Source organism: Hordeum vulgare, chromosome 4H, assembly GCF_904849725.1.
Source record: "Hordeum vulgare subsp. vulgare chromosome 4H, MorexV3_pseudomolecules_assembly, whole genome shotgun sequence".
In the NCBI taxonomy this organism is placed as follows: Eukaryota; Viridiplantae; Streptophyta; class Magnoliopsida; order Poales; family Poaceae; genus Hordeum; species Hordeum vulgare.
The window spans coordinates 317,579,509-317,587,980 of NC_058521.1; positions in this window are offsets into that span (position 1 = coordinate 317,579,509).

Sequence of the window (8,472 nt, forward strand, 5' to 3'; positions counted from 1 at the left end):
TGCATGAATAATAGACAATTATCACGAACTGGAAATGCAATAATAACAACTATATTATTGCCTCTAGGGCATATTTCGAACAACAGGCCCAAGTATGTAAATGGTAACTTACCCACCTGACACCCAAAGATTTAAGCTAGCCTCTTAGTTTCTTCATGTGTGACATTAATGGAAACCTTAGATGATTTATGATAATTGACATCAAGGCCAGTTGATTGTGAAAAGACCAACAACATCCTCTTAAGGACCAGTAACTAATGTTCATCTGCTGGAACAATGATGAGGGTATCATCATCATATTGCACAATTGGTTAATCCCTGTCATGACAAGGAATGGGTAATTGTAGCTCTCCTCTCTAATGCATATCGTTAACTACAGTCTGCAATAAATCAGCAGGCAGGACAAAGAGGAGTGGGGATTCAAGATCTTCGTGTCAAACCTCCTTTTTCCATACAAATTGCTTTCCAGGAACCCCATTCAAAAGGATAGAAGAAGTCCCATTAGTGAACAATTCCTTGACCCAGCTAATCCATTTTGCATAAAAACCTTCGTCCTTCATTATCTAAAAAATAGGAGAATGCTCAACGGAATCAAAAGCCTTCTCAAAGTCAAGTTTGAGAATTAAAATGGGCCTTTTAGACTGGTAACATTGGTGCAAATACTCAAGATTCCAGCCAATACAATCCTGAATGGTCCTGGATTTGATAAAGCCATATTGTGTTATTACAAAGATGGTAAACATTTTGGATACTCTTGAGAAAATTTGAGTGGGCCTAGTCTAAATTATTCTACCTATGATAAGGAATTATATGCTCTGGTTCACACTTTGGAAACATGACAACTTTATTTATGGCCCAAAGCTTGTGTTATACATTTTGATCATGAATCTTTGAAACACACTAAAAGTCAAGAAAAAATGAAAGTAGACATGCTAAATGGGTTGAATTTATTAAGACTTCCCCTTATGTCATTAAACATAAGAAGTGTGAAGTAATTCTTATTGTGGATGCATTGTCTCGTCATTATACTATGCTTTCACAACTTGACTATAAAGTATTTCATCTAGAGACTATCAAGATCAATATGTGCATGAGGTAGAATTTAAAGATGTGATGCGGAATCGTAAAGAAAGGAGACCATGGAACAAATTCATCATTAATGATGGACTTGTGTTCCATGCTAACAATCTCTACATTCCGGCTAGCTCTCTGTATCTCTTATTGTTACATGAGGCACATGGACGAGGATTAATGGGACACTTTGGCATGAAGAAAACGGAGGACGTACTTGCTACACATTTCTTTTTGCCAAAGTTGACAGGGATGGTGAGCGTTTTATTGATCACTTCACTACAAGTCAAAAAGCTAACTCACAACTAATCATGATGGTTTATATATGCCTTTTCTTGTACCTAGTATTCCAAGGGAGGACATATCTATGGAATTTGTTTTAGGTTTAGCTCGAATAATGAAGGCGAGGGATATCATATTTTTTGACATGCATATATTTTCAAAAATGTCACACTTTATACCATGCCATAAAAGTGATGATGGTGCTAATGTTCCAGATTTTTTCTTTCGTTAAATTATTTGCTTGCATGGTGTGCCAAATACTATTGTTTCAGAACATGATACTAAATTTCTTAGCCACTTTTGGAGATCTTTATGGGCTAACTTGCGGACTAAACTGCTTTTTACTACTACATGTCATCCCCAAACGGATGGACAAACTCAAATAGTCAATAGAACATTGTCTACTATGCTAACAACAACCAGAAAATGTGGGTAGAATGCTTGCGTCCAATTGGATTTACGTATAATTGTTCGCTGCATTCTACTACTAGGATATGCCAATTTGAAATTGTGTATGGTTTCCTACCTCATGCACCTATTGATTTGTTGCCTCTTCCATCTATGGAGAAGGTTGATTTTTATACTAAATAACATGTTGAATTGATCTTAAAAATGCACGAGTTAACTAAGGAAAACATTGAACCTATGAATGCTAAATATAAACTTGTTGGGGATAAGGGTAGAAAATATCTTGGCTTTGCACCTGGAGATCTTGTCTAGTTACATTTGTGCAAGAAGAGGTTTCTTTATTTGAGGAAGTCAAAGATAATGCCACATGTTGATGGTCCTCTTAAGCTGTTAGAGAAAATAAATGATAATGCATATAAACTTGAGCTGCCTATAGATTTTGGGATTAGTCCTACTTTTAACATTGCAGACTTGAATCCTTATTTGGGTAAGGAAAATGAGCTTCCGTCAAGGACGACCTCATTTTAGGAAGGGGGAATGAGGAGGACATAAATACCATAGTGACACCCACAGTCCATGCTGTGCAGCATACTCGACCAATTACGAGAGTCGTGTATGCCAATTGAATTACCAAGTACTTTAGTTTCTTTGTAACAATTCTAAGGTTCATCAGAATTTGATGTTGGCTAAATTGGATAGATTCGTGTTGATTACTAATTAATGACCTAGCATGGACAAGAGGGATGAGCACTAGAGAAGCATCAAGCATGGAGATGAAAGCGCACGCGAAGTGAACCACAACGTTATTTCCACTACAAATTTCAGCACTTTGAAGCCCCCTTGATAACATACAAGGACATGGGTGACATATATAAGATGCTGATACCCCCATTTTGCATCATGTTTTCCTACTATTATTTATAGTGTTATCATTCATTGTAACACTTTGGGGAGTAAGTATAATCCCTTTTCTCTCATAATAAGCAAGGTTTAGACAAAGAGGGAGAATATCGACACCTGGAATTCGGGACCTGAAAAGCTATGTCACACATACCTATTCTGCACATCTCCAAATAATATGAAATTTCATGAAGATTTGTTTTTCAATATATAAAAATTATTGGAGAAAATAAATACAAGAGGGGGCCACCCAGGTGCCCACTAGGCACCAGGGCGCGCCTACCCCCCCTAGCGCACCATGATTGGTAGTGGGGCCCCTGGCTAGCTGACGGTTCCCATCTTGTCGTACATAAGCCCATTTTTCATCGAAATATCAAGAGCCGATCTCTCAGAATGGTGTGCCGCCATCTTCAAACGGAACTTCGGCAGGAGCACTTTTGCTCACCGGTGGAGCGAGTCTGCCAATGATATTTCCCTCTAGGAGGGGGAAATCGAAGCCATCATCATCACCAACAACTCTCTCAACTTGGGAGGATCAATCATCATAAACATCTTCACCAGAACCATCTAATCTCAAAACCCTAGTTCATCTCTTGTGTTCAATCTTTGAATCAAAACCTCAGATTGGTACATGTGGGTGACTAGTAGTGTTAATTACATCATGTAGTTAATGCTACTTGGTTTATTTGGTGGAAGATTAAATTTTCAGATCGATTATGCTATTTATTATCCCTATGATCTTGAGCGTGAATATGATTTGTGAGTGTTACCTTTTGTTCTTGAGGACATGGGATAAGTCTTGTCATAAGTAATCATGTAAATTTGGTATTCGTTCGATAATTTGATGACGTCTATGTTGGGATTCCCTTAGTGGTGTTATGTGAACATCGATTACATGACACTTCACAATGTTTGGGCCTAAGGGAATGCATTGTGGAGTATTTACTATATGATGGGTTGTTAGGGTGGCAGAAGCTTAAACCCTAGTTTATGTGATATTCCGTAAGCGCCTGATTTGGATCCATATGTTTAATGTTATGGATAGATGTTATATTAATTCTTCTTTTGTAGTTGTGGATACTTGCGAGAGGTGTTAAGAAAAAGTGAGAGGCTTGTTCCACTAAGAACAACACACAAGAACCGGTCCCCCCCACATATCAAATTATCAAAGTAGCGAATGCGAATCAAACAAACATGATGAAAGTGACTAGTTGAAATTCCCATGTGTCCTCGAGAACATTTTACTTACTATGAGAGACCATTCGGTCTGCCCTTTCCTACAAAAACGATTGGACTACCTTGCTGCACTATTTTTACCATTATTATTACTTTCTCTTTACAAATTATCTAGCTATAAAACTATCTGTTACCGACAATTTCACTGCCGACAAAAAAAACCTTCCTAAAAATCGCTTGCCATTTCCTTCTACTCCTCGTTGGGTTCGATACTCTTACTTATCGAAAGTACTATGATTGATCCCCTATACTTGTGGGTTATCAAGACTCTTTTCTTTCACTGTTTTTGGGGAATGAAGTGCTTTTGGTGAGTGGAAATTGGTAAGGTAAAATTTATATTACGTGCTAAAATTTACTATTACTTGCTACTATGGAAAACAATACTTTGAAGGGTTTGTTCGGGGTATCTTCACCTCGACCAGAAGCACAAATAGTTGCTCCTCAATATAGTTACATACTGAGAATATTGGTTATGATATTCGTTCAGGTAAGATAGAGAAACTACCAGCAATTCCTTATGCACGAAATGGAACACTACATCCTAATATGCACCTAATCTATGTGGATAAAATTTGTGGATTATTTAAGCTTGGAGGTTTACCTGAAGATGGAGTTAAGTCAAATGTTTTCCCTTTATCTTTGGGGGGAAATCATTGACATGGTATAGGCTATGTGATTATATTGGAGCTTGGGACAGGAATCGATTGAAATTGGAACTTTAGCAAAAGTTTTATCCTGTGCATCTAGGTCATCGTGATCGGAATTATATATGTAATTTTTGGCCTCGTGAAGGAGATAGTTTTGCTCAAGCTTGGGGGTCTTAAATACTTGATGTATGCATGCCGTAATCATGACCTCTCAAGGTAAATCGACTTATAGAATTTTTATGTTGGGCTTTCTCATGATAATCAAACCATGCTCGATTCTTCTTCGACTAGCTCATTTATGAAGACAATTATTGACTTAGGTGGGACCTAATTCAAATAATTAAATGCAAATACGAAAATTGGGAAGTCGACAAAGGTAAGAGTCACGTATAATTCTTAAGTTCAATTGTGTTAAATCTTTTATGGTTACCGATGCTTTTCACAAGTTTATCAATTAATATGGACTTGACTCTGAGATAGTGTTGGGGAAAAAAATTTCCTACGCACATGAAGACCTATCATGGTGATGATCATCTATGAGAGGTAGATCGGATCCACATAACCTTGTAGATTGCTAAGCGGGAAGCGTTAAGAAACAGGGTTGATGTAGTAGTACGTCTTCGCGATCCAAATCGCCGCCGTCCCACTATTTGTCCCAATCTAGTGCCGAACAGACGGCACCTCCGCGTTCAGCACACGTACAACTTGATGACGATCTCCGCCTTCTAGATCCAGCAAGAGAGAGGAAGAGGTAGCTGAATTCTCCGGCAGCACGACAGCGTGGCGGTGATGATGGTGGAGCTGCTTCGCCGTGCCGTACTAATCTAGCGACGAGGTGTCACGCAGTAGTGGAGGGAGAGAGGGATACACAATGGCTTGAGGTGCAAAAGCCCTAAAATCCCCACTATATATAGGAGGAACCAAGTGGTGGTTGGCTTGTCTCCTACAACCAAGGAGGAGCCTTTGGCCGAGGCAAGGAGGGAGGAGTCCTCCAATTCGGTTTGGTGGAAGACTCCTTCCTATCTTGTCCACCTCCTTCTTTTTTTCCTTCTTTATTATTGCCTTGGACAAAGTAGCCTTATTGGGCTGGCCTCACCAGCCCACAAAGGGCTGGTGCGCCACCCATGGGCCTATTTGGTTCTCTCCCAGGTGGGTGGCCACTCCCGGTAAAACACTAAAACCCATTCGTCACTCCCGGTACTTTACCGGTAATGCCCAAAATCTTTCCGGAAGCCAAATGCAGCAATACTATATATCAATCTTCGTTTCCGAACAATTCTAGAGACACTCGTGATGTCCGGGATCTCATCCGGGACTCCGAACAACATTCGGTTACCAACATCAATAATTCAACTATAGCAAAAACGTCACCGAACCTTAAGTGTGCAGACTGTGCGGGTTCGAGAACTATGTAGACATGACCGAGACACTCTCAGATCAATATCCAATAGCGGGACCTGGACATCCATATTGGATCCTTCATATTCTACAAAGATCTCATCGGTTGAACCTCTATGTCAATGATTCACACAATCCCGTATATCATTCCCTTTGTCCTTTGGTATGTTACTTGCCCGAGATTCGATCATCGGTATCGCCATACCTATTTCAATCTAGTTACTGGCAAGTCTCTTTACTCGTTCCGTAATACAACATTCGGTGGCTAACTCTTTAGTCACATTGCTTGCAAGGCTTGTTTGTGATGTTGTATTACCGAGTGGGCCCCGAGATACCTCTCTGTCACACGGTGTGACAATCCCAGTCTTGATCCATGCTAACTCAACGAACACCTTCGGAGATACCTATAGAGTACCTTTATAGTCACCCAGTAACGTTGTGACGTTTGATACACACAAGGCATTCCTCTGGTGTCAATGATTTACATGATCTCATGGTCATAGGAATGTATACTTGACATACATAAAACAATAGCACAAAAATGACATGATCATATGCTACGTTTATATTTGGGTCTTGTCCATCACATCAAACCCCTAATGATGTGATCCCGTCATCAAGTGACAACACTTGTCTATGGCCAGGAAACCTTAACCATCCTTGACCAACAGGCTAGTCAACTAGAGGCTCACTAGAGACATTGTTTGTCTATATATCCACACATGCATTTATGTTTCCATTCAATACAATTATAGCATGGATAATAAACGATTATCTTGAAACAGGAAATTTATAATAGCTATTTTATTATTGTCTCTAGGGAATATTTGTAACATATAGTTGTCGGGACCCCGATCCTAAGCCATAGGAATCAAGCCTGTAACACATCGCATCCCTTTGCGGTCTCACGCACGGTTAACCCCACGGCTGCAGCCTTACCTTAGCCGGGACCGTTTGCGCCTTTTAACTCACGTATGCAATTGTGCCGCTAGCATTCCAATGTCAAAGAACCCGGATCGACAAGTCTAGTCATAAACCAAAGTGGCAGTACCGCACAAGGACATGCATACATGACCCACCAAAGCAAGTGTCGGTCATCAGCGAGTGTAGACGAGTCGTAGCAAGCTACAAGGACTCCATTACATCGCGTCACATTTCCCCAAAGGGGACAGACACAGCAGCTAAGAAGGACACATGCCGGTCAACCAATGTGTCCGGAGCGGTAGCGAGCTACCATGGCTCATTGGATCACAAAAGGGCATTTCCCTGTAAGGAGTGCTACTAAAGTTCACGGCTAGGTAGTCGAACCCCATACATATCAAGTACGACACACGTACACATGGCATACCGATATGTATAGATACATCGATGGCATCACAACATAACCATAAACATACAAGCTTTATTTAAGAGGCTCGGAAGAGCCACACACATAATATTACACAGTAAGGGTCTCACGACCCATAATAGCAGTCATTCAGTTACAAGCCAGCGGAAGTGTTTAAAACTGTCTGAGTACAGACAGGTGCAACTAGAAGGCACATGGCCTGACTATACTACAGACCCAACCTAGGGCCAGATCGTAGCTCGGACACCAGCTACTCGTCGTCGTCGATGTCTATGAAGAACCCTCCATTAGGGTCATTAGCAACCTCTGCAACATTTATTAAGAAAACATGAGTACGGAGGTACTCAGCAAGACTTTAGGATAACTATCTACTCATGCAATGTATCAATAAGGTATTGTGGGGTTTCATGCGGAAAGCCAGCATTTGACTCGTGGCTAGACAACTTGCATTTTTAAATAATTTTGACAACTTGATTTCTCGCACACGAGTCCACTAACACCACAACAATACTCCATCGTGGAATCATTCCGTCTCCATATGGAAATGCCGTCCACGACACTCACGCTTATCTTGACAATTTTATGAGTAGCCATTGAAGTTATCTATGAACAACATATGTCTCCAAGTAGTCCATATCCACGGACGCGGCTATTCGAATAGATCATAACCCTGCAGGGGTGTACTTCGTCACACACGCTCTCGCCACTTATCGTCATGTGCACGTCATGCACCTTGACAACCTTCAAGCGGAAGCCCAGCGAGGGAGTCGGCCACGACCGTTAACTACATTAGTACCTAGTCCAGGTCTATCACCTATCTGAGGGTAACCCGCACGGAAGTCCGGCCGAGGTTTCCGCCACGGCCCCAAACGATGTGCGCAGGGTTGCCAAGCCCACCATCCGGGTGCCACTTGGTACACCATGCCACTGCCTACCGCATCACAGCCCACCTCTCAGGTCAGCACCATGCACGGCCTCCAGCATGACTATAAACACCAGAAACTACTTGCAACTCTTGGACCGAGTACTAAGCAGTTAATAAGTCGAGCGGGGTCATATTTCAGGGCCCAGCATGTGGTAGTATGTCGTCTCAGATTACATACACGGAACTCAGTTCCTAAGGACGGTTCCAATGAAACAACCCGCCATGTACTCCTACACAGCCTTTCACCGGTACCTTTA